This window comes from Eubalaena glacialis, chromosome 1 (genome assembly GCF_028564815.1).
Source record: "Eubalaena glacialis isolate mEubGla1 chromosome 1, mEubGla1.1.hap2.+ XY, whole genome shotgun sequence".
Taxonomy (NCBI): Eukaryota; Metazoa; Chordata; class Mammalia; order Artiodactyla; family Balaenidae; genus Eubalaena; species Eubalaena glacialis.
The window spans coordinates 17745754-17770813 of record NC_083716.1 but is presented as its reverse complement, the minus strand read 5'-3'; the positions used below and the strand labels follow the sequence as shown (position 1 = coordinate 17770813).

General features: G+C 39.7%; 1 protein-coding gene across 7 annotated transcripts in view; it reads left to right on the top strand.

The window, feature by feature from the left end:
* Nucleotides 1–25060, top strand: part of VTI1A (vesicle transport through interaction with t-SNAREs 1A) — a 363113-nt gene that overhangs the window by 225862 nt on the left and 112191 nt on the right. For 3 of the 7 annotated variants that reach the window (XR_009701475.1, XR_009701471.1, XR_009701477.1), the window contains one exon: nt 17278–17452. The exons of the other annotated variants lie outside the window; for them this stretch is intronic. The gene's annotated coding sequence lies outside the window, so the exon portion shown is untranslated. The remainder of the gene's footprint in view (nt 1–17277; nt 17453–25060) is intronic. 7 annotated transcript variants of the gene reach the window in all.

Below are 25060 nucleotides of genomic sequence, written 5' to 3'. Positions count from 1 at the left end.
TTTTCATTTCATTCCCCTAATGTTAAAGGTGGAACGGGGTAGGGATGGGGGTGTAAAATGGTTTTAAATTTACCTGACACAAGGCTCGAGGAAAATATAAAGAACTTTAAGAGGGAGTTTCCAAGTAGAAAATGGTGATTGCAAAAAGCAGTGATCAAATTGTCATCTCAGTTTCCCAGAGGAAGGACAAAAAGTGAATTCAAAGACCATGTTACTCTTTCCTAAGTAACACCCTTGGAGACATAGGAGGTCCTTGTGGCCTTCAGGCTCTGTACTCGTGCAGGGTCCTCCTGGGATCATGTGTGCTCTTCAGTCTCTGCCCCGCTGAGGAACTAGGCATCCCTGATTCCAAAGTTAAAGTGCTTTACCCATTTTAGTGTGGACTATCCCCTCCCACCACAACTCCCACCCTACTAGTTCTGTGCCGTACTTGTCTGCTTTATTCTGTCACACCCGAAAACCTTTATGCTCCTTGACGGCAGGGACTAAAACTTTCTGCTTTAGACCCCCTGTGCCTCGCTAGTTCCTTGGACAGAATGGACACTCAGGAAGTATTTGAATGAATAAATGAATGAATGAGTGAATGAATGAACGAACGAGCGAACAAACAAACGAGCAAACAAAAGAACAAGTGAGCCACGACATTTTGGTTTATAATAAACCTTGCCGACTTAACCCCCTGCATTTTAGTAAAGATCTGGAAGGAAACACATTTAAGAGAAAAACTTTCTAATGTCTGGAAGCATGCCTGTAGATGTCAGGGTTAGTCTCATTATTTTGAGCAAGCTTTTACTTTTAACCTCCTTTAAACAAAATTTGATGATTCAGTCTTTAAAAAATAATCAATCTTAATCTCAGAAAGCAAATGTTCCAAAGCAGATCAGTAGACTAAAGCTTATAAATTAATGTTCCACTGATTTCAGTTACATAGGAAATGTAACACATGAAATGTTTTTGAGGTTTGTCTCTCCATTGGTCTCCAGAAATGAAAAGCTGGGACTTAGAGAAATATTTATCTTAGCATAGTACCTACCTTGAACTTTTCTGCATGGTATTTACTGATATAATGTCAGATTGAAGCATTAGCATTTAATTACATAAAGCCTTTTAAAAGTTCAAGATTTCTAATTTGGGGGTTGATTGATTCTGTAAGCATTAGTTATATACATATTGAGTAGAAGAAAAGGGGCATAAGTACTTGTATTAAAAACATCTAATTTTCTTAAGCCTTTAAAAAATATACTTTTTAAATGTTTAAGGTGAAGAAGATAAACTATCTTGTTGGTTTATTTGCATTGGTTTTGCTTATTTCCCACAATTGCTAAGGTCGTTTTGTTCATAAAAAGGGAAGTGGTACTAACCTCAAGAGCAATTGCCAGGCTCGATTTGGGACATTGCAAACTTTCTCTAGCTTTACTTTAAACACACATTTGCGAATATGGCGCCAGTTTATTCTGGACAGTTCCTCCCTACACTGTTTAGAATCTTTGGCAGGCTTATTCCAGGAAAGGCACAGAGCTTGAGGCAGAGGGGAAGAACACTGAGGATGCATTGTGTGTCCACTGGGCAAGCGTGTCACCTTACCCACAGCCCTGGAGTGAAACGCCCACGGTTGTGAAGTTGGGAAAACTTACTCCTCTGGGAGCCCTTTCACTGCACACATGGCCCGTCCACTGAGATTAACGATGGTCACCCAAATAGAAAGCAGAAGAGGCTAAAATTATGTTTCTAATCATTTTTGCTGCCTTCTGAAAAGTTTGATTAGAAGTACGAAGTGTTATGCAAGATTCATTAAGTACTATATTACTCTACTTAACATTGTACAAAGTGCTCTAGGGAGGAATTTGTACAGAAAGAGCCTCTTCCCTCTACGTGCCTCTAGTGAGTTCTGTTTATTGAGCATTTCATGTCTAGAGAAAAGTATAAGTTAAGGAAAATGATTATGTGTACTCAAATGAGCACATCTAGGGAAATTCAGGTTATCTCAAATTCAGAAGTATTATCTCAAATTCAGAAGTATTATCTCAAGATCAGTATCTCCACCAGGGCTGTTTATCTTCTTCTATTTTCTATAAAGTGGGGTATGTTTATTGCTTATTTGACTGGAGGCTGGGGGCCTTCAATAACAATTGCAGCTGGTTTGGAGGACCCAAAAGCACAGCGCTCTGTAGTCTTTTCCTCCAACCCATGAGATTTAGGGATGTTTTATCATTTCTGTAGTACAGACATTTTTCCTGAGCCTGATTTACATGCATTTGGAGACTAACCTCAGTGAAATAGCTTCAGATATCAGGGTGTGTTCAGTATTGACAGAAAATAAATGGTTTGCATTCTCTGTTTTACACTATTGAAAATAAAACACCTTAATAATGAAGAAACGTGGGATTGTTGAAATGAATTTGCTCATCAGTATATTTGTTTTAGTCAAAAATAAAACTACTGGGACTTCCCCAGTGGTCCAGTGGTTAAGACTCCGAGCTTCCACTACAGGGGGCTTGGGTTCGATCCCTGGTCAGGGAACTCAGATTCCGCATGCCTCACAGCGAGCCCAATAGATAAAAAATAAAATAAAATAAAAATAAAACTGTTAACCATAAACTAAGAAAGCCTCTGCACAACCTTCCTCCATCATTTCCTTGGTCAGATTCTACTTTCTTAGTTTTCTTAATTTGGGCTGTCTCCAAGAAGGAAAAATAATCATCATCGCTCTGTCAGTGCGCACTCTGGAATTTGTTTAAGCAGAGAGTCAGGTCACAGCACCACGGACCGTGCTTTTTTCTGCTGAGGAATTGTATTTTCTTGAGTTTGTACTGAACCACATGAACAAATCATTAAGTGACACAAGTGAACGGGAAGAGAGAAGTATTCAAAAATTCTTTGACCTCTGCTACAAGGGTGGCTGACAGAAGACACTAGCTTTAATTGTTTGGTTCTCTCTTGCCAGTTTTTGTTTCAGTAAAACATTCCATGATCTCGAGGCAAAAGGTGATTGGGAAGGCAACATTTTGATTCTAATGGCTATATCTATTTTTCTTTATTCAGAATGATCAAAAATATTTTCATAGGTAAAATCAGATAGCATTTACACACAAATCATTCTACAGTTTAGCAGAAAGAGCCATATTAATTAGTACTGCTTAGGAAATGGAATTTAAACTCAAGCCTGCAGATCTTTTACTTGTCTTTTGTTCTTTTTTTTTAAAGGAAGAATATTTGATGATATATCCACTCCCAACAGAGAAATGAGTGGACTCAAACAGGTTTACTGGTTTAGTTTGTTTATCGCTTTGTTTCCTAACAAGAAAATAAAATAGTTACCTGAATTTTTTTTACCTGTATTAGTATATGTATATCTGTTTTAAACTCTCTTTCTTTACCCTGCAGAAAGGTATCGCTAGTACACTCTGATTTTTGTCTACTTTCATTCTTTTTAAAATAACATCCAGGGTTGTGTATTCACATTTTAACATAAGAGGCTTCATTTGCTTTGGAAGGGAAGCTTCCAGCAGCATTGAAGATACATAAGCTAATATATTTAGCAAGTAATGTCAGAGAAACCTTAAAGCTGGTGTCTATCGTATTTTACTGTCAGAATTCCTATTCTCAAGAGCAGTGTTCGAGATATTTAAAAATTGAAAATAAAAAAACAGAATCCTAGCTGTGGTATGGTGCCCTAGATGGGATAGTCACCCCCAGTCAGTGACTATGTGGTTTATCAAACCTTGAGATTAGTCTAATATGCCACTGGATCTACCAAACACTGTATATACTGTCTCAGCACACAGAGTGTGCCTTACCCTAATCTGACTGTTGCCTTCCTGCATAGGGAGCCTTACCCCGGTTTTTGCTTACACTAGCAGAACACCACTATGTTTATTGAAAACTACAGATGTAAATTCTTTGTGATGAAACCAAGATGGGAAAAAAGAATTCTAACTTCAGTTTTTTTTTTAAGTTTAATAATTTATTGTGTTCCGTTAAGACAACACAGAGCTATTGCTTAGCAACACTGGATTAGGCAGAAAATAATTTAAGCTCCCAAATGAGAAACATTTGTAATCGAATATGCTCTAACACTTGCTTTACCACATGGCTTAACACCCTTTTGCTCACACATGGTTAAACACATGTTTGAACTGATGTTTTAACACCCGTCTCACACATCTTTACGCCCTTTGTTCACATATGCTTAAACACATGCTTTGACACTCTCTGAGCTCTCACTGTTGAACACAGGCAGAGTATTGTCTTCGGTCTCATGTTCTAAAGTTTCATTGGTTCGTAGCCTTCATCCAAAGACTGGTGCCCGGTAAAGTCACAGCTCTTTCTACAAGATGACGTCTACTATTGTGTGCCTTCAGTCTGTCTGGAGAAGAGAATTCCTCATGGAGGTAACCACTGCCATGGTCCTTCGTGTCTACCACACCCCCGAGTGGTGGCCTTTTCGAATATTTCAGCCCAAGGGTGTGACATGTCACAAAGTATTGTTTTTCGCCCTGGCCAGTCTACTTGTATTTTCCCAAACTACCACACTCTAAAGTCTTACTCATGGCCAGATGTAGAATTTAGCTGAGTTTTTTCTCTTACATCTTACTTGGCAGTTTCAGCAGAGCTGAAAATATATGTACAGGAATGGGGTATTTGTTTTGCAGAAATCTGAATATAAATGGAAAAATTGTGGCCTCGCCTTGCTTACATGAGTCTGATTGCTTGGATCCTCTCTCTTCTTTTTGTTTTGTGGCGTCTGCCATCCTCTTAGGCAAGGTGACTGCCTCCTCGTCACTCTGACCCCCTAGACCTGCCATTGGTGGATTCATAAAAGGTTGTCTCTTCCTCCTAAAATTATAGGATTCTATATGTAACAGTGGTTTGGAGTGTGGGCTTCTGAGCCAGACTGCTTGAGTTTGAGTCAGCTTAGGTTTCCTCATCTGAAAAATGGGAATAATGACAGTACCTACTTTATTGAGTTGTTGTAAGGATTAAATGATACAACACTTATAAATCACTGTGTCCATCCAGCACATAGTAAGTGCTTAAAAAATTACTATTTAATTACTCTTAATTCAAGTAGAATAAAAGAGTGACAATAACCTAAATCTAAGCTGTGCTCTACAGTTTACAAAATGTGTTTTATCCATATCTTTCTACGTTCCTATCAGAACATGGAGAGGGATGTAAACATATCCCCATTCCAGAGAGAGGCAAACTAAGAACAGACATCTTAAGAACTCTGCCAGAAATTGCATAGCCAGCAGGTAGTGAGCTTGACTGCTGGTCCCCTGACATCTACAGGCAGTGTTTTTCCTACCCTGTTACAAGACTAAGTCCTGTTACATGTACAAGGAAGTACCAGAAATGGCTCTTTCTATCAAAGAGCTTGCAGAGGAGGAAAGATACTGACAAATGAAAAGTAACTTCCATTTATTGAGAAATAGTTATGAGCCAGCCTATACTAGGCACTTTTTAGTAAATTGTCTCTCTTAATCTTTACAGTAACCAGTTTGACAGATGAGGAAACTAAGGCCTAAAAAGCATAATGAACATACCCAGAGTCAAAGAACTAATAAGTAACAGAACTAGAGCAAGCCTGATTCCAAATAAAACCCATGCTTTTTATCCATTACTCATATTGGCTCTCAACCAATAACAATAAATGAGTTCATAGACAAACTACAGCTATTGTATAAGTCAATTTTGGATGAAGTATAGTCTTCCCCTAATAATTCCTGGTTATGCTGCTGTGTGATTGTTTGTTTCTTTTTTTCTTTAACATTATAGAATGGATAACATAACAAGAAATAAAAGTTATGGGTGTTGTATGAAAGCATTTGTAAATTAAATCCACATTTAGTCTGTTCCCCCACCTTGATGAAATTCAGGCCTATAAAGTGCGCTGCCTGGCTAAGTCTTCATGGAAATGTTCTTTTACAAGTAACCTGTTCTCATAATTATCTGAATATAAGAATCATTTAAATTCCGTGGCTTTCAGGTCCCAAAGAGTGTTAATGGATGTTAAATTAAATTATTTGAAAATAAACTCTACTTCACTGACTGGATCCTAGAAGGTCAATATTTAGGAAATTGTATGAAGAATGACACCCTTGAGTTTGGTGAGTTGGAAGGGCAGTTTTCATAATTGTATATTAATAACTCAAGCTATCTTCTTAGCTGTCTTTAAGGATAACTTAAAGGTGACTGGAATCCTTGAACTAACTTTCCATGTGAAATTGGTTTGGACCCAGATGCAAAGACTAACAATCAGACCATTTAAACACAGAACAGGACCAGCCAGGAATAGCAACACTTGGATGCCTGACTCATAGATGTAAGCAAGAATTAGTGATTACTGCAAATGGCTGGAAGATCCCAGAGGAAAATTTGGGAGGCTCTTCATTCCCTTTTGCCCTGTACACAGAATTCTTAGTACAAATACCTGGCAACATCAAAATACAGGTGCAGATTTGGAATACATAAAGCCTTACTTTGGTTTCTTTGTGTTCTAACTGAATTTCACTCTGTTGAGGTTCAAGATCAAATACTCGCATTTTAATGTAACATTTGCCAAATTTCCAAACCTCTAAGCACAAAATCCTCAGCCCTCATTTTTTTTGCTTGCCTGGAAATCTAGGTAGCACTGAGCCAAAAGTAGAAGTTATGAAGTGAGATTATACTTGATTAGGAACAAAAAAAGTCCTATGTCCAGAAATGCAGATGTGTACAGCAGTCCTAGGGGAATGTTGGTATTTGATCTCCAAGTCTTAAAGGTTCATGTTCCCAAGGTTAAGAGTTGCAGAGAGCCAACTTTTATTTGTAACTAATGCTGAAATTACTCTGGAGATTCTAGAAGTATTACATTACAAATCACTCAGCTTTGGAAATCCTACAGCTCGTGAGTTACAAATATCACTGTGTGAGAGAAAGGGGCAATAAGTGAAGGACATCATTCATAAACTTAATTTATACCGTAGCAGCATGATCATGAATATACTGTATGAGAGTTTTCTTCTCAGTGAGAAAGGGAAAAGGGAGTATATGAAGTCCATGAGTCAAGACCCCAACTAAAAGAACCAGGAAGTAAAGGCCTCCTTGTCTGGGGGAATTTGAGTGGGGTCAGGGGGCACAGTCAACTTGGGCTGCAATATCCTCCTTTTTCTAATATCTAACTTCATGACCTGGGGTGAGTTGCTTATTTATTGAGTAAGGCTTCCATTTTGGTGAAAGTTAAAGCCTAGGTATTTACAGAATAATATCCTTCAACAAGCATGGCACCAATGGCCATCTATGAAAAAGATACACATAACAGTTCACCTCAAGGGGAGAACTTTAGTGGAACCAAATTCAATATTAAAATCAAGAATAGTTAAAGGCATTACTATGTCACACAGCTGCCTGGGTTTTTTTTAACCTTAATAAACTGTATTCCTATAATAGGCACTTGGTACTCTCTGGTGTTAACTAGTTGGACTTGCTTTTTGGCTAGACCTTTCTTATTTTAAACTAAGTAGTGATCTGGTTCTTTGAATTTTCAATGACTTTAAGCCCAACAACAAAGCAAAGATGGATAAATCTGTGTCTTGGTTACAGGAGTAAGCTATTATAGGCAAAATTATACCTTTTACACTTTTCACCAATAATATCTACTACTGGATGTGTTTGTTTTCATTGTGAGGTTAATCTGCCCTTGCTATGAAATGTTTTTCTTTAAGAATTAAATCCATTAAATCATCACACTTTGGGAAGAGTTTTTAGAGTGATCTGAATGCATGACCTTAAAAATAGGGCTAGAATTTGGAATATAACGTATAACATATATAATTAACGTACAACATGTAAATGTGTGATATATCTTAAGGGGGCAATATATAGGTAAAATATCAGAAAATAAAACACCCCATACATATCACCTACATCACACTAATAAATTCAAATTCAGGTTGTACCATTTGAACAACTGCCACTTCACTCATCCTCACTAATGATATTTTTCAGATCGTAGATTTTGATAGATGCACTGTGGAGTGTAGAAATAATCATCATTTAGGTAGCTGAAAAATAGCTTGCCAAAACTGATATAATGAAAGTTATTCAAGATGTTCTGTCAAAATCCTTTCCAATTAGTGTTGAGGTCTTAAAGGGCCAGACTTAGCTTTTTATTAATATGTTCGTTTTATTAATGTATTTTTGATATATGCATAGCATGACTACCTAATACATCTCATGATATTGCATAATTACGGTGCTTTTAATTTGTTATACCCCAGTCTATTCTCCAGTCTTATTTAAAATTCTAAATTACTTCATAGTTTCATAACTAATAACTCATTAGGAAGCCGTGCCATGTACTTAAGGTTACCTCTAAGGCAGTCCATATTTAACAATAAACTAGAGAAGTTCCTCACTACTTGACTGTCAGTGACCAGTTTAAATATTTAAAGTTATCATCTGACCCTTTGTCCAACCACTTTTAGAAAATGAAATCGTTTGTGTATAAAATGTAGGAAAGGGAAGTCCTTTCACATAGTCTTTTCCAAAATGAAGAAAACTAGCTGTCAGTAATCAAATACTTAGATAATACTCATATATATATATATATGACACCATGCTGATATTATTTTTAAAGATTAAAGAGCCCATTTTTTCGTTTTCTTTTTTCTTGTTATTTTTTGACAAGACATAGAAATTTAAGTATGTCATTCTACAGTGATCAAATTCAGATTTGTTGTCAATCACCATAATAATTTTACATTCCTGTCTGTCTCTCTGTTATATCTTAAAAAGACAGCTTTTTGACTTGTTTCTGTTCCCCTCCAAATGACGAGAAATTGAGACCATTGTTTTTAATGCCTTGCTTTCTTTACCTCGATAAATGAACACAGTTAAAAATTATAATGGTTCAACCCCTTGCTTATTGAGGTGTGTCTTCCCTACATTATTTAGACTTTGTCTCACGATCTAATAAGTAGCTGAATGATGTTAAAAGTAATCCAGCATAATGCTATGCTATAGTGATATGATTTAACTAATGTTTATTCAGTATCTATGTGATAAAAATAGTGCTAGGTTCAGTAGGGATGCAAACATGGGGAGATGTGGAAGATACTTCATATGAGGCAATGAGATAATTAGGGTCTATTTTCTGATGCTTGTCTTGGTCAGAGTTCTTAGATTCAGGAGGACAGAATCATCTATCTAATTTAAGCAGAAAGAGATTTATTAGAGTAGCGTATAGAGTCCTTGGGAAAGCCAGTGAAGCTCTTTTGGATGCTACAGAGCAGCAGAAGAGACCAATCGGACTCTCCTGGGACTGCTCACTGCTGCAGTCTTACCCCGAATGGCACCCAGGATACAGGAACCGGACTCCATAATCTCTACCAAAGCTGTCCCAGAAGGGCCAAATGCAACCTCCTCTCCTATACACACACACACACACACACACACACACACACACATTTACCAGAAGTGCCTGTTTCCTCCCATGCAAGGGCCTCATATTGCTCACATCCCCTTGCCAAGTCTTGCACAGACATCTGCCTTGCAGAACCTGGGCGATACCTGGAACCTGGTTGGTTGCAAGAGAATCTCGAAAATGTAGTTTTTAGGTTTCTAGCCTTCCCAGTCAAAGAAAGCTGTTAAAAGGGATCCGGAAATGTATGGAATGAGCCAATGCACAGTATCCCCCAGGGATGCTGTGAAATAGTGATTCTCAAATTGTATTCCAAGGAATCCTAAAATTTTGCTTATGCACGTAAAGGTTGCCAAGGAGGAAGAAGAGACCAGACAAGCAGGATTCTATCTGGAGCAGCTCCATGTTAATCTGATCTTCTGTTGGGCGTGTCAGTAATCCTTGAAGAAAAGTTTTATCAAAAAAAATTTTAAAAAAAGTTTTTTTTTCCCAAGTTTCAAAACCATTGCTAACCTGCAAATACAGGCATACCTCAGAGATATTGTAGGTTCAGTTCCAGACCACTGCAATAAAGCGAGTCACACGAATTTTTTGGTTTCCAAATGCGTATAAAAATTACATTTACACTATTCTGCAGTCTCTTCAGTGTGCAGTAGCATTTATGTCTTTTAAAAAATGTACATATTTAATTAAAAAATACTTCATTTGCTAAAACATGCTAACCATCGTCTGAGCCTTCAGCGAGTCGTAGTAGTAACCTCAAAGATCACTGATCACAGATCACTATAACAAATATAATAAAATGAAAAAGCTTGAAGTATTGCAAGAATTACCAAAATGGGACACAGAAACATGAAGTGAGCAAAAGCTGTTGAAAAATGGCACCAGTAGACTTGCTTGACACAGGGTTGCCACGAATCTTCAAATTGTAAAAAACACAATATCCGTGAAGCACAAAAAAATGAGGTGTACCTATATGCCTCAATCTTCTGTCTACTGCTTTTCTTGTTAGGCAAGGTGTCACAAATACAGCCTAGCATTTCTTTCCATCGCAAGCTTTTTAACAGACCATCCTCACTTTCTTAGCCAATATTTGAAAATAATTACAAATTATACTCTTCTCTCACGTGTCTCGTTAGGGAACGTGCTACTAACAGGCCCATTCGTATTAGGGTTTTTAAGGGGAAGTCACCACCTCCTGAGAACATCTCAGAACACCTCAGTGGTGGAGGGCTACCTGTCCTCATAGCCTTAGGGATGAAGAGACTGGACACGTTTAACTACTCTTCAGCTACTTTGTTTCATTTGACTTCAAAAACAAAATTAGCAGTAACAGGAGACAGTGGTTCCATGGGTTAAATTAATCAACGTGTGCTAATTAAATAACCGTTGTGCCTCTGCCATTGATGCCTGTTTCATTTGGTGGAGAGCTCTTAGTAAGTCTTAACTGACTTTGGTCTTTGTACTTTTAATATTTTGTCATTCGAACTAAATTGAAGGAAGACAGTCTGTAGTTTAAGCTGAAGAGAGAGCTATTACTTCACATATATTGGCCCTCATGAAAGGATTTCTTTTTTAATCTTTTTTTTTTTTTTTTTTTTTTTTTACAGTAGGTCCTTGTTGGTTATCTCTTTTAAATATAGCAGTGTTTACATGTCAGTCCCAAACTTGGAAGCGTTTCTCCCTCATTCCCTCCAGGACATCTCCCACCATACTACATACGGCCTTTCCCACTCTGAACCGTAACTGCTTCCCTTACAACCGATAGGCCCTAAAGAAACCTGGATTCTGCTACCAATCCACTACTTACCCATCTTTCATGTGTTTTCAGAGTAGCCTAACCTCACCCCTACCTGTCATGCAATGTCCCAAACCCAGACCTGCTCTGCCGCCCCAGAAGCAGACCAGCAGCCAACGTTTCTTTAAAGTAATGGAAATTTTCATCCTGTACACAAGGCACTGTTTGCCGTGTTATTCCCACTTGCTTAAAATAGACCTCAGAATATTCTGGTTTTGTTATATTTCCCACAGTTTTCTTATATTAAAAAATGATGGGTTTATTGAAATATTTGTAATACAAAACAGAAGAACCTACACATTTAAAAAATATTAATTTCATATTTCTTGTTGAATATCTTGACACTTCTGAAAGGTATAGAGCACAAAATAAAACTCCCTGTAAGCCTCATCATCCACTGAACCATTGTTAACACTTGAGAATGCATTCTCCCTGCCTTTTCCTATGCATATTTTACCTACAAACAATTGAATATTTCATTGGCATTTTAAGTTTTAGAGACTTGTCTGTGATTCCTGTTACGCCAAATAAAATTTTTTAAGTTACTCTCCTAGTTTGGCAGGTTATGTATTTTAACACAAAGAATATAGAGTCTGCCAGAATTATTTATCTCGGTTTAGCTTATAAAAGTCTGTTTGGTTCACATTTTTGCCTTTTTTTTTCTACCGTCAGCTGTAAAACATCAGACCAGAATTAGCATCTGTAGTCCTGGTTGCACTTTATTAAGTTTATGGTGGACTTTTTCAACCCTGTTCCCGGTGAAGTTTATTTAGGTAAAAGGTTCATAACATTCTTCACCCCAAAGTTTTTTTCTTTCTTTCCCGTTAAGACAGTTCTTTCCAGGGACTTCCCTGGTGGTCTAGTGGTTAAGACTCCACCCTTCCACTGCAGGGGGCACAGGTCCGATCCCTGGTCAGGGAACTAGGATCCCACATGCCGTGCAGTGCGGCCAAAAAGAAATAAAATTAAAAAGACAGTTCTTTCCTGATAACATTCAAGAGGTTAAACATGAAGAGTCATTGCTTCTCTCTCATATAAACGTCTAGACCCATCCTTCCACTGTGTTAAGCCAGGTTTATAAAATATGTAATCTCACATGCAAAATAGAATAATTCTGTAGTATGTGTGTACGGTATGTGTCGTACTGTGGGTTTGTTGAAATACAAAAGAACCCAGAAACATTTATATTTTTAAAAAGACTGGGCCTCCACCATACCCTGATGTGCAGAATTCATAATTTATGCTTGAACGTATTTAAATAACTAGAGTAACAGGTCTAGGTAAACAAGTTACATTAATTACAAGAGTTAACGTGAGCGTGAGAATATTTGTGTTAATGCTTCATTTTTTTCAAGTAAGACTCTGTGCATTCCTTACCGAGAGGACTATTTTCCCGAAAGTGGTAAAAATGCAAACACTCATCTCTAATGTTTTATGCCATGTCAGCTACATCATTGATAGGATTCTTTGTTTTAGTTCTTCTTCTTACCAGAGATAAGATCTAAAGGATGTATTCTGCATACTAACTGAAGCATTATGCAGTACTTCTGCCAGAAAAGTCACTGAATATTCCAAGTAAGAATTAAAGGAAATTTTGCATGACATGGCATATTTAAAATATTTCCACCATTTGGTGATCTAGTTTTTGATGGCCAAATATACCAATAAGTGTTACTCATCATATTTATACAAAAATCATGTTGTGTATATAGGTATTCATTTTGTAGCCTTTCCCTCTTAGCAATTTACTGTGAACATCTCCCCTTGACATGAAATATTCTCCTAAAAGGATGTTTCTTACACAGTTTCCCTCATGGGACTGCAAAGAACAATTCTTAATTTGTGGGTAGAAATCCAGAGCTCGCAAGTTTGTGCCGTCCCCATGGTTGCCCCCGTTGTTTCTAAACCGTGGGCTTGCTGGCCCTCAAATTTCTGTAGTAGGTTTTCTTTGGGATTAGCTTTGGGTGGTGAGGGAGGTAGAGAGGATCTACCATCACGTTCCTGATTAGACCACCTTCTCTCCAGCATATTTTCTCCTTTGGCTCTATCACCTTCCTCCTTTTAAGTTCCTGCCTGGGACTTCCCTGGTGGTCCAGTGGTCAAGACTCTGCCCTTTCAATGCAGGGGGCATGGGTTCGATCCCTAGTCGGGGAACTGAGATCCCGCATGCCACGTGGCATGGCCAAATAAATAAATAAATAAATTCATTCCTGATTATTCTTAGCCTTCATCTCCTTTTAGTCACCAGTAATTGCTTCCCTTTTGGAGGGCCTCCTCTTTTGTCAGCTTCTGGTTGCTTTGCTGACAGACACCTCAGAAAAGGGACCAAAAAATGGAGCCCTGTAGTTTTATAGGTAAAGAGTTCATGGATGAAGACTTTTTTTTTATCCTAGTTCCCAGTGCCCCTAACAGTGTCTGTCTTCAGACAGAACTATCCCTCGGTGCCTTGGGCAGGCTTCTGTGGTCCCTCTGCGTCCTTCCCAGCCACCCTGCCCTCTCGTCACCTGCATTACAGCCAGACCCAAATCCTTCCTGCTCCCCAGACATGCCTCATGCTCTTCCCTGGCTCCTGTGCATCCTCCTGCCTGGACATTTACCATCCCATCTCCCCCTTCAAAATCCCACCCATCTTTCAGCATCTTGTCTCCATGCTGCATCCTCAAAGAAAGCAGATTGTGTTTTCTGGATCCGTTCAACAAGAGGGGCTCCACGTTGCTTTAACTGTACTGCCCCTGTGGATGTATCTACATAGTATGCCTGTATTTTATTTCCATCAGTACCTGTCTCATTCACCCTACCACATGGTAACTCCTTGAGAGCAAGAGTAGATCTCTCATATATGACTCTCAAAGCGCTGGACACAGTTGCCTGCACATAGAAGATGCTTGGTAACCACTGGCCCAGGAGAATTTTTAAACCTCTGATTTGAAACTATCAATTCTCTTCCAGTTAATGTCTTTAAATTTTATTTATTTAGTGATATTGCAGAGTAAGCTTGGAGATCGCCGGTGGCTTATATAAAAGCACGGAATGACCTATCTCGGTTATGTCTTTAAGCAATGCCCAGAGAGAGGCCAGTTCCAAGTTGAGATACACTCTCAGCTCGTGCCATTGCCTGTTGATTTTTTTCCAGGCCAGTAACATAACTTACCTTGGAGAGTCTTGAGCTATACACCTTAGCTCTGATTTCCAGAATCTTCCTCAGCTTTGTTAGTCATTCCGCGTTGTTGTTCTTTTGTGTGTATGAGCATGGGGACCTTGGCTTTTGGAATAATATTACATTGCAAATCAACTTCTGCCTCAAAAGAACTTTTCTTCCACAATTTTCTGCATTTCTGAACAGGTTACAAAATGTCACAATTCAGTAGGGCCAATTATTAGATTTTCATTTAATGGGCAGTTTTAATGTTCTCAGAGACTCTGAATAGTAATAGCATTTTAAACTACTGCATTCCATTTAAAGACTCACAACCACTTCTTCTCTCTTTGAGTGTACCTAGTTATATTTTTGGGTATCATTTAAATTCAGGCTCCCAATCTGTAGGAAAATCGATGAGTTAATGAATAGCCTCATTTTTTAAACTTTTCAAATATTTTATCCTAATTATAAGGCATATCTAGTGACATTAATTTGATGAAATCCCAAATCATCAGATTGTGCAGAATAGCCCTTACCATGGAGTAATTTAGAGCATTTTCAGTTTAACAAATGGACTGTTTTTTAGGACCAGATCATGGCTTTGCTTACTGTGAGAAAAACTTTCTACTGTTAAGGTCTGGAGTCCATGTCAGTGTAGGTCAAACTTTGTGCTTTTTTTTTTTTTAGTTGTTTGTTTACCATGTTTTATTTAACCTATTAAATGAAAAGCATTCCTGCTATAAATAATAATCACCCCTGATGTATCTATAGCACATTCTTCTTGGTAAATCACTCCCACGTGCACTGTCCACTGGCTTGGTGAGCTTCAAGGTTACTCTCTGGCCATACAGTGAGTAAATGGCAAAGTCAAGTCCAAGACCAGTGACCTTCCACAAACAACTGGTGTGGTTCATGTAAGCCACCTCATATCCTGTGGGGAACAAGATGGGGAGTAAGCCAGCAAAGTGATGACTGTTTGAGTCATTTATTTTCTGCCATGTCGTTCACAGCTCATAGGCTGTCCTCTGGGACAACAACAGAAAATGAATTCTCCAAACTGATCGAGGCTACAGTTTGAGAGAAACCGACACAGCAGGCGTCATTTCAGTCCTTCCTACTATCCAGATGCCTCTTTGTGGTTCTCTGTTTTAATCCTTGTCCCTCTTTATCCTATTCAATTCTCTGTCCATTCTCCAGCTGAAGACATCTGACACTTACTCTCAGGGAAGTAGAAATCACTTACAAGCATCGCTTGTTCAGTCCTCACAGCTGCCCAGTAAGATAAGTCCAATGTAGGGAATGGAAGCCCCTCACTACTCCTTCAACATTTGAATGAGTCACCAAATTAGTAACCAAACCTAAATCTCCTGGTTCCCAGGCTGCTTCTCTGTTTGTGACCTACCACCAGCCAGAAAGTGGTAGGTGTCACATTATATCCAGCTGGCCAGTCAGCAACTTAAATTTATTCTTGCATACCTCCTTTGATTGGACCAATACAGAAGCAACATGTATTTTTAGTAAAAGTTCGTGGACTGTGGAACTACAAAAATCAAAGTATTCCTGGAAATGCTCATCTTCTTAATGATTTCTCTGCTAGGCCCACAGTAGGACTCAGTAACTATCTGTGGACTAAATGATATAATCCACCTAAATGATATAAATCCAACTAAAGGTATAATCCAGAGGGGAAGAAAGGAAAAAGTATAAATGGGGTGGAGATGTGAAACTGAGCAGAGAGGCACTTCCCTTTCTAAAGAAGCTGTGCTTAGTGCAACACGTGGCCTATAAAGAAAATCTGGCATCGGGACAGGCTTGCCCCGCCCCGATTTTCCACTCGCATTTCACTTCCACCCCTCCCTCCCGCAGACATGAACTGATTTCCTTCTGCTGCTAATGAAGACTGCTGCCAGGTCAAGGGATTTTGATTACACAGCATCTCATTGTGCTGTACGCAGATTTAACGGATTCAGACCATCAGGATGTGCTCTCCTTTTGTTGTTTTTAAATTTGGGGTGACAGATGTTGAACACCTTGAAAATTCGATGGAGCAAAAGGTGCATCTAAGATGAGGAGGCCTCCACAACCATGCCCAGACTGCGAGGGACACATTCCAGTCAACTCAGGAGTTCAGTTCCACTGAACTCCTATCTTGTGTTCGTGATACGGGACCCGTGTCGTAGCTCCAGGGAGCCTCTTTCCATGTCTACCTGACACTGCCTGGAATGGCCCCCACTGCCCATCCCATTCTGAACCTCTGGGTGTGGAGGCTGAGCTCATGGTCCACTTGGATGACCCCTCCCTCCCCAGTTCCTATCTCTCTCTGACCACTGCGCTGCACTCACCAGCCCAGGAGAGTAATAGTGCTCACTTATTTCTTAAGCCTCTTAGGAACCTAGAGACCAGGGCTTTCCTTCTCAGTTTCAGAACTGGAGAACCTTGAGTATGATTTCTTTTTTTTTTTTTTTTTAATTTATTTATTTTTGGCTGCGTTGGGTCTTCGTTGCTGCGTGCGGGCTTTCTCTAGTTGCGTCGAGTGAGGGCTGCTCCTCGTGGCGGCGCGCAGGCTTCTCATTGCGGTGGCTTCTCTTGTTGCGGAGCATGGTCTCTAGGCCCGCCGGCTTCAGTAGTTGCAGCACGTGGGCTCAGTAGTTGTGGCGTATGGGCTTAGTTGGTCTGTGGCACGTGGGATCTTCCCCGACCAGGGATCGAACCCGCGTCCCCTGCATTGGCAGGTGGATTCTTAACCACTGCGCCACCAGGGAAGTCCTGCATATGATTTCTTAATCATCATTATTGTCATGATTGCTGTTGTCATCTTAATTGCCATTTATTTTAAGAGCACTGAAATGCTAAGTGCTGTATAATCATTATCTCATTTCATTTCATTTAACCCTCAGAGCAAACCTGTAAGGGAGGCATTATTATTTTCTTTTACAGATGAGGAAACTGAGGCTTAGCAAAGTTCAGTCACTTGCTCAAAGTCACACAACTATCAAGTCTCAGCCAGGATTGCAGCCAGTCACGTCCATCAGCCTTAAGAACTCAGCTCTCCTTGTCTGAAACCTGATACCAGCTGGGTTCTCATCCTGCAGTCAGCCTCCAAGGAACCTAAGTAACTATATGTGGACAAAGTGAAACGTCTATTTACAAATCAGACTATGCTTCTATTAATATGTTTCATTTAGAGTATTGATGATGTTTTCAGTGATAAACCAGGAGTCAGATTTTTAAGGAAATATCTAAGCATATTTACCAGCTTCTTTCACCTTAAATGGGGGAAAAAATGCTGCAGTAGTCCTGAACAACTCATGTCTATATGCCAAGGTTGGCATATGAAATAATTTCCTAAGAGGTTGCTACCCTAAGACAAGAGGCAAAATGGCAAAAGAGGTCTTTGATGCTCTCCATGTTTTGTGGCGCCCAGCCCTTTTCTTCCATTCTTTCCTCCCCACCCCACCCCAGCACCTTTGTCACCTCTGATGGTCTAATTCTCCTCGCTGTAACCCCACCCGGGCCGGTCTGTCCCAAAAACGCAGTCCCCAGTGGAAACAGCCCATGAAAGACAATCTCCAGGGAAAGCAGTCTGAGGAAGGTAAATTACACTAAGACTTAATCTTGGGACATAACTGAGTTTTGTAAGAGTAGAAACGGAGACAGGTAATATTATGAACTCTGGACTTTTACCTCTGCTTAGGACAGCCCACTGTTTTCCATGCTGTCTTGGATCTCTGCCCAAATCCCCCCTCGTCACTCTGTGCCTTTCCCCCGCTTCATTTTTCTTCATAGCACATGTCACTCCCTGGAATTGCTTTATATACTTCTTGGTTTATTAGCATCTACGTCTATAGAAAGTAAGCTCCGTGAGAGCAGGAACTTTGCTTTGCTTGTTGCTATAACCCTAGCATCTGCAAGAGGGCCTGGCACATAGTAGGTGCTGAATAAATATTTATCGGGTGAAGGGATCAGCCACTTGTCATGCCTCTTCTGAGCAGGGCAGCTTTTACTTTAACCCGGTTTTTGTCCAAAAGAACAAATTTAAGTAGCTATCAAACTCATGGTTTTACTGTTATTATTGCTTGAGAGGAGGTGAATTTTTTTCTTTAAAAGGCCAATTTCAACTTGACGTACAGAAAACAGTTAAGTAAATACTAGCTCAGATGGTGCTCAGGTGCAGTAAAGTCAGGAAAATGGTATCTGAGTGTCTGGCAAACACTACGAGATCAGAAAATATTAGTGGACATCCTTCATGTGAGTAAAAAATTGTATTGAGCTACATAATTCATCTTGAAATAATTATGAGCCAACTTTTTCAATCTCACATGATGTGCACTGTGTTCATGGTTCTCTTAGAATTATCTTTGGCTTTGGGAATTATAAGTAATGTACATAAAATTAAATCCAAAACATATCCACATTTGAGTTCAAATATTTCCTCTTTTAAAGTGTAACCGTGACTTTGAAGTTGGGTTAAACCACGGGTGTGTGTTTTTCTTCTATTGAGGTTCAATGATACCTGGTAATTTGGCATGTAATGATGGGGTAGGCTCAAGGATGTTCAAGAACAAATTGTACCATATTGTTAAGTTCTCCCTAATCTTACAAAAATGAACCACCACAAATTACTGAATTTTAATATCTCCTGAAACTCTCCCAGCAAAAAGAAGGAAGATACACTAATGACTAATTTAAATGCTAAAAAGACGGGGAGGGGTTGAAAGATAATCCCAAGTAAACCAAATTAGCCTACCTATCATTATGATTATTTTTAAATCACAGCGTTTCACGGAAAATGCGTTTTTGTGGTGCCGGGTTTCAGGGATACTCTTTGTTAAAACCTTTGTAAATGAAGTTATAAAATTGGGACTAGTGGATGGGGCAGGTGATTGGACAGGGGGACAATAAATAGTGGGGTTGAAACCCTCTTGTTAAGAAAAATATTGGTTTCCATATGTTAAGAAAAAATATCTCACGCTCTCCGTCTAGACCTCTAGACCTGTAGTCAGTGAGCCTGTGTACTTCTGTTTCCCCGCCAGATATTTGTTCCTGTCTGAAAGACATTATATGATATTTATTTGATGACACACACCTGCTGGGTAGATGAAAAGCTACTGCTCCTGAGGATGACCTACTTCAAGCTTCTGAGGACTTTGGCAGGTTGCCCTGCCACATCATTTGAGCCCATCTTGATGTCGCCTGTTGAACATATGTAAGACGAGTGCATTTGCAGACTTGTCGGAGGCAGAGTTGCTAACCCCAGGGAAGAGGTTTCAGAGTCAGTAATGACTTTGTAAGTGTACTGAGACAGGGAAGACACATGCTTTACCAAACCCACCTCCAGCATAGGAAGTGCCGCTCTCAGCACTCGGGATGGGGATTGGCCCAGAAACCTGCCCCCGTGGAGTGGACCGTCTGGAAAGGGGATCTTACAGGAATCCATGTAATGTGGTCCAAGGTAAAGAGATGGACCCCAGGTGGGAGGTAGGGAGAATGAGGGTCCAAGGTGACATGAAAGAAATTCTGATGCAGTGTTTTCCTGGGAGTTCACAGGACAGAGATTTCTAGTTGAGATCAGGGAAGAGCATGGAGACACTGTCATCAGATTCGTCCTTTGAAGCCAACTTGTCTTTACGTGTTAATTTCCACAAACATTAATTGAGCACCAGCTATTGTGACTAGGCAGACCTTAGGCCGAAAGATACAAGTATAAGTAAGTTATCTCCATCCCTCAGTGTACACAGTGTAGTAAGAAAGCATACCTAAACAGGAATTTTATTATAAATGTAAATAGAACAAGGAGTTCTCAGCCCTGTTGGCCTTCCTGGGCTTGGTGATGCCCAACCTGAGTTCTGCAGAGTAAGCGCAAGTTAGCCAAAGAAGAGAAAACAGGGAAATGGAGGCATGAAAATGATACGTTGTGCTCGGAAGCGACAAACTGTTCGGTTTTACTGACTAGTGAAAAAGGTGAGGTGGGAATCAGTGGGTCCCTTAGAGGGGCTGTAGCTTCCCTACCCATCTCATGAGCCCCTTGCCACCACTGCCCGAGTAAGCGGACTGCCCCTGCCATGTAAATGCAACTTCAGAGCAAGTTCCCTCCTACCCCTTGCTGCCCTAAGCTCCCCCGCATGGAAAATCCAGAGATTCCACGAAGAGGGGCCATTGACCCACTGCTGAGGAGTTATAAGCTCTGAATCATGAGTGAGTTGGGGTTTTACCTGGTGATTTAGAAGGAGTCTTTCTCCATTACATTTTTTTTTTTTTTCATTCATTCTTGGCTGTGCTGGGTCCCTGCTGCGGTGCGCAGGCCTCTCACCGCAGTGGCTTCTCGTTGCGGAGCACGGGCTCTAGGCATGTGGGCCCCAGCAGCTGCAGCACACGGGCTCCAGAATGCAGGCTCAGTAGTTGTGGCACACGGGGCTTAGTTGCTCCGTGGCACGTGGGATCCTCCCGGACCAGGGCTCGAACCCGTGTCCCCTGCATTGGCAGGCGGACTCCCAGCCGCTGCGCCACCAGGGAAGCCCTCTGCATTACTTTTATCTGCATGTCTACAGCTCATGGTTTGAAAGCCTTGGCTCCAAATGACATATGCCCTCGGTGTTATTTATGATATGACTCTCCTTTCGGGTCTCCTTTCCTCCTCTTCCAGTTATCTGTTGCTGTGTAACGAATCACCCCAAAAGGGAACGGCTTAGAACAACAATTGTCATCTCTCACAATTTCTGTGGGTCAGGAGTGGAGGAGCAGCTTGGCTGGGTGTTCTGGCTCGGGACTTCTCATGAGGTTACCTTCAGATCAAGCCTGGAACTGGAACAGTTGGGAAGAGATAGGATTCAGCAGTAGCTAGAGACTGGCTGGGACTTTCTCCTGTTATCGCTTTATTAATCTTTCCGTGTAGTCTGTCTACGTGAGCTAGTCTGGGCTTCCTTACAGCATGGAGCCTCAGGCTTGCCAGCTTAGACCCCCCAAAGATGAGCCCCAAGAGCAAGACTGGCAGAAGCTGCGTGGCCTTTCTTAAACCTAGCCTAGGAAGTCACACAGTGTCACCTCTGCTGCATTTTCTTCCTCAAGACAGTCACAAGGGCCCATCAGGTTTCGATGGGAAGGGACATAGACTCCGCCTCTTGAGGCAGGGGTGGCACGGTTGTGGAAAATCAGTGGGATGGGAATATTTTGTCGCCAATTTAGGAAAATATAATGTGCCGCACACCCTCCAAGAACATTTTCCTCTGCTCACTCAATCCTTTAAATTACCTAAATATTAATTCACTCATTTTGCTGTTGCCCGAAAGCTTTCTAGTTCCCTTTCCACACCAGAATCCAAGGCTTCAGGGCACACACAAGAACCAAAACACCTCCATTGTCTGAATGAGAGTCAATCACTCTAGTGTGTGGTGTTCCCCTTATGATGGTAACACTTTATAAGCATATATACCCTGTTGCCCCATCTTCAAGGAAGCTATACCTCAATCAGGCACTCGTTTTGTTTTTTTTTTTAATTTATTTTTTATTAAAGTATGGTTGATTTACAATGTTGTGTTAGTTTCTGGTGTACAGCAAAGTGACTCAGTTAGGCATTTTTTTTTCATATTCTTTTCCATTATGGTTTACTATAGGATACTGAATATAGTTCCCTGTGCTCTACAGTAGGACCTTGTTGTTTATCCATCGTGTATATGATAGTTTGCATCTGCTGATCCCGGCCTCCCACTCCATCCCTCTCCCCCACCACCACCCCCCATTTGGCAACCACAAGTCTGTTCTCTATGTCTGTGTGTGTGTTTCTGTTTTGTAAATAGTTCATATGTGTCATATTCTAGATTCCACTTATAAGTGATATCATATGGTATTTGTCTTTCTCTTTCTGACTTACTTCACTTAGTATGATAATCTCCAGGTCCATCCATGTTGCTGCAAATGCTATCATTTCATTCTTTTTAATCAGGCACTGTTAAATCCAAATATTGCTCATATCTTTCCCTGAGAGGCCCCTTTTTATCTAACCACAGCAAACTTGAGCCTCAGGAGTGAATGATTTCAAATCTGTCTTTTTATTTGCCATTCACTGGATAGATTGATGGTGCTCTTATAACAGGGTTGGTCAGTAGCATTTTGTGGAGTACAGGATATCTCCGGGAGTAAAAAAAGAAAAAAGTTTTTTAAAAAAGGGCCCAGACTTTGAGCTTAAGGAACTTTAAAAACTGAAGCATTAGCATGTTCTTGGTAGGAAACCTTCTGATGTAAAGTTAAACTATTGATGTAAATTTTACATTTTTAAATAAGTACTATTGCAAGTGTGCTATCTTAATGAGGACTTTTAGATTTTACACATATATAGTGAACAGAAGTTGAGTTCTTTAAATATTTTCTGTTAAAAATATATGATACATGAGCAATGGATTGGAGGGGTTTTTTTCGCCCTTGGATAACCTAGAAAAGAATATAGCTCTATTTTAAAATCCCTTCCAGTTCAAGAGTTATCCAAGCAAACAGTATTGACCAAGGTGTTGAATGCACCAGTAATAATAATGCTAGCCTTTCATAAAGCTAAGTAATCAGGAATAATGCTGAAAATAAGAAGACAGTCATTTATTTACTCTATTTGGCATTGTTAGTACTAATAATGCATTTCAACACAGTGGAATTGCTAGATGATGCTTTTGTGACTTTTATGCAGGTTATTGTTATTTAAATGAACAGTCGACTGCACTGTAATGAAGAAATGCATGCTTTTCCCAACTCAGTTATCAACCAGGATTCTAGGAAAATGAGAATTTGTGTCTGCCTTCATTCACAGAGCAAACTGGAGGTCACTGTTTTCAATACGAACCTTTTTTTAGCTTTTCAGCAGTGAATAATTAGGAGCTGCTGCTTCTGAAATTACCTGTATTCACTGTAGAGAAGGAAAGACTTTTATCTTCCACGATGAAATACATTTTCTCATTCAAATTTCATCATTCTTTTTTTAAATGGCATTTTACACCGCTGAGTCAATCCTGGGTAGCATAAAATAAAAGAAGTAGATTTTGTGTGCTGCTGTAGCCTTGTTTATTCAATTTACTTCCTTAAATTTCAGCTCCGCCTTGAAAAATGATCCAAATGCAAAAATGGGTTTAAAGCAGTTGAATATATACAGCAGTTATCCACGTAGAATACTATTATACAAACACATGTGTTTTTTGCACTTTGATTTAAATTGAGTTGATCCTTGATCCTTATAATTTAATGATTATGTGCTTCTGAGTTTTTAACAGCTTTGTTGAGATACAGTTTACATATTATACGATTCACCCATTTAAAGTGCACAATTCAATGGCTTTTAGTATATTCACTGAGTTGCGCAACCATCACCACAATCAATTTTAGAACATTTTCTTCACCCCAAAAAGAAATCTGGTACCCATTAGCAGTCATTCCCCATGTCCCACTAGCCCGTGACAACCACTAAACAACTTTTCTGTCTCTATGGATTTGCCTATTCTGGACATTTCATATAAATGAAATCATATAATATATGGTCTTTTGTTTTGGGCTTCCTTCACTTAGCATAAGGTTTTCAAGTTTCATCTATGTTGTAGCATGTATCAGTACTTCATATCTTTTTGTTGCCTGCTAATATTCCATTGTATGGATATACAAATTTTATTTATCCATTTATTAATTGGTGAACATTTAGGTTTCTATTTTTTGGCTACTATGACTAATGCTGCTGTAAACATTCACCTAAAAGTTTTTGTGTGGACATATGTTTTCATTTCTCCTGGCTGTATACTTAGGAGTAGAATTGCTGGGTCATATGGTAACTCTAAGTTTAACTTTTGAAAAAGTGCCAAATGGGGCTTCCCTGGTGGTGCAGTGGTTAAGAATCCGCCTGCCAATGCAGGGGACATGGGTTCGAGCCCTGGTCCGGGAAGATCCCACATGCCGCGGAGCAACTAAGCCCATGTGCCACAACTACTGAGCCTGTGCTCTAGATCCCACAAGCCACAACTATTGAAGCCCGCACGCCTAGAGCCCGTGCTCCTCAACAAGAGAAGCCCCCGCTCCGCAGCAAGAGAAGCCCCGCTCGCCGCAACTAGAGAAAGCCCGCGTGCAGCAGCAAAGACCCAACGCAGCCAAAAATTTAAAAAATTAAAAAAAAAAAAAAAAAAAAGAAGTGCCAAACTGTTTTCTAAAGTGATTGGACTGTTTTATATTCCCACCAGCAATGTATAGGGCTTCCAATTTCTTCACATCTTCCCCAACACTTGTTATTGTCTGTCTTTTTGATTACAGGCATCCCAGTGGGCGTGAGGAACTATCTCATTGTGATTTTGATTTGCATTTCCCAAATGGCTAAGATCTTGAGCCTCTTTTTATGTGCTTATTGGCCATTTGTATTTCTTCTTTGGAGAAATGTCTGTTTTTATTGAGTTTTTTAAAATTCTGTTACCTCACCTTAGGAATGTGGCTAGCAGAACTAAGTTGGAAATAAATGTATCTTCCTAAAGGGAGTAATTTTCAAAACAAATTTACAGATTGAAGACATTGTTTTTACAATGGTAGTATTTCTGGATTATAGAAGAATTGAATTGCTCTCAGGAATCAGTTTACTTCTGAAACTTTTTTCAATTTGATTAGCAATATATCAGATATTGGTGGTCCCAGAGTCATACCTAGAAAATGGCTTAAAGATCAGTTTGTCCAATTAACTCATTTTACAAATTAGGAAACTGAGAGCCTAAGA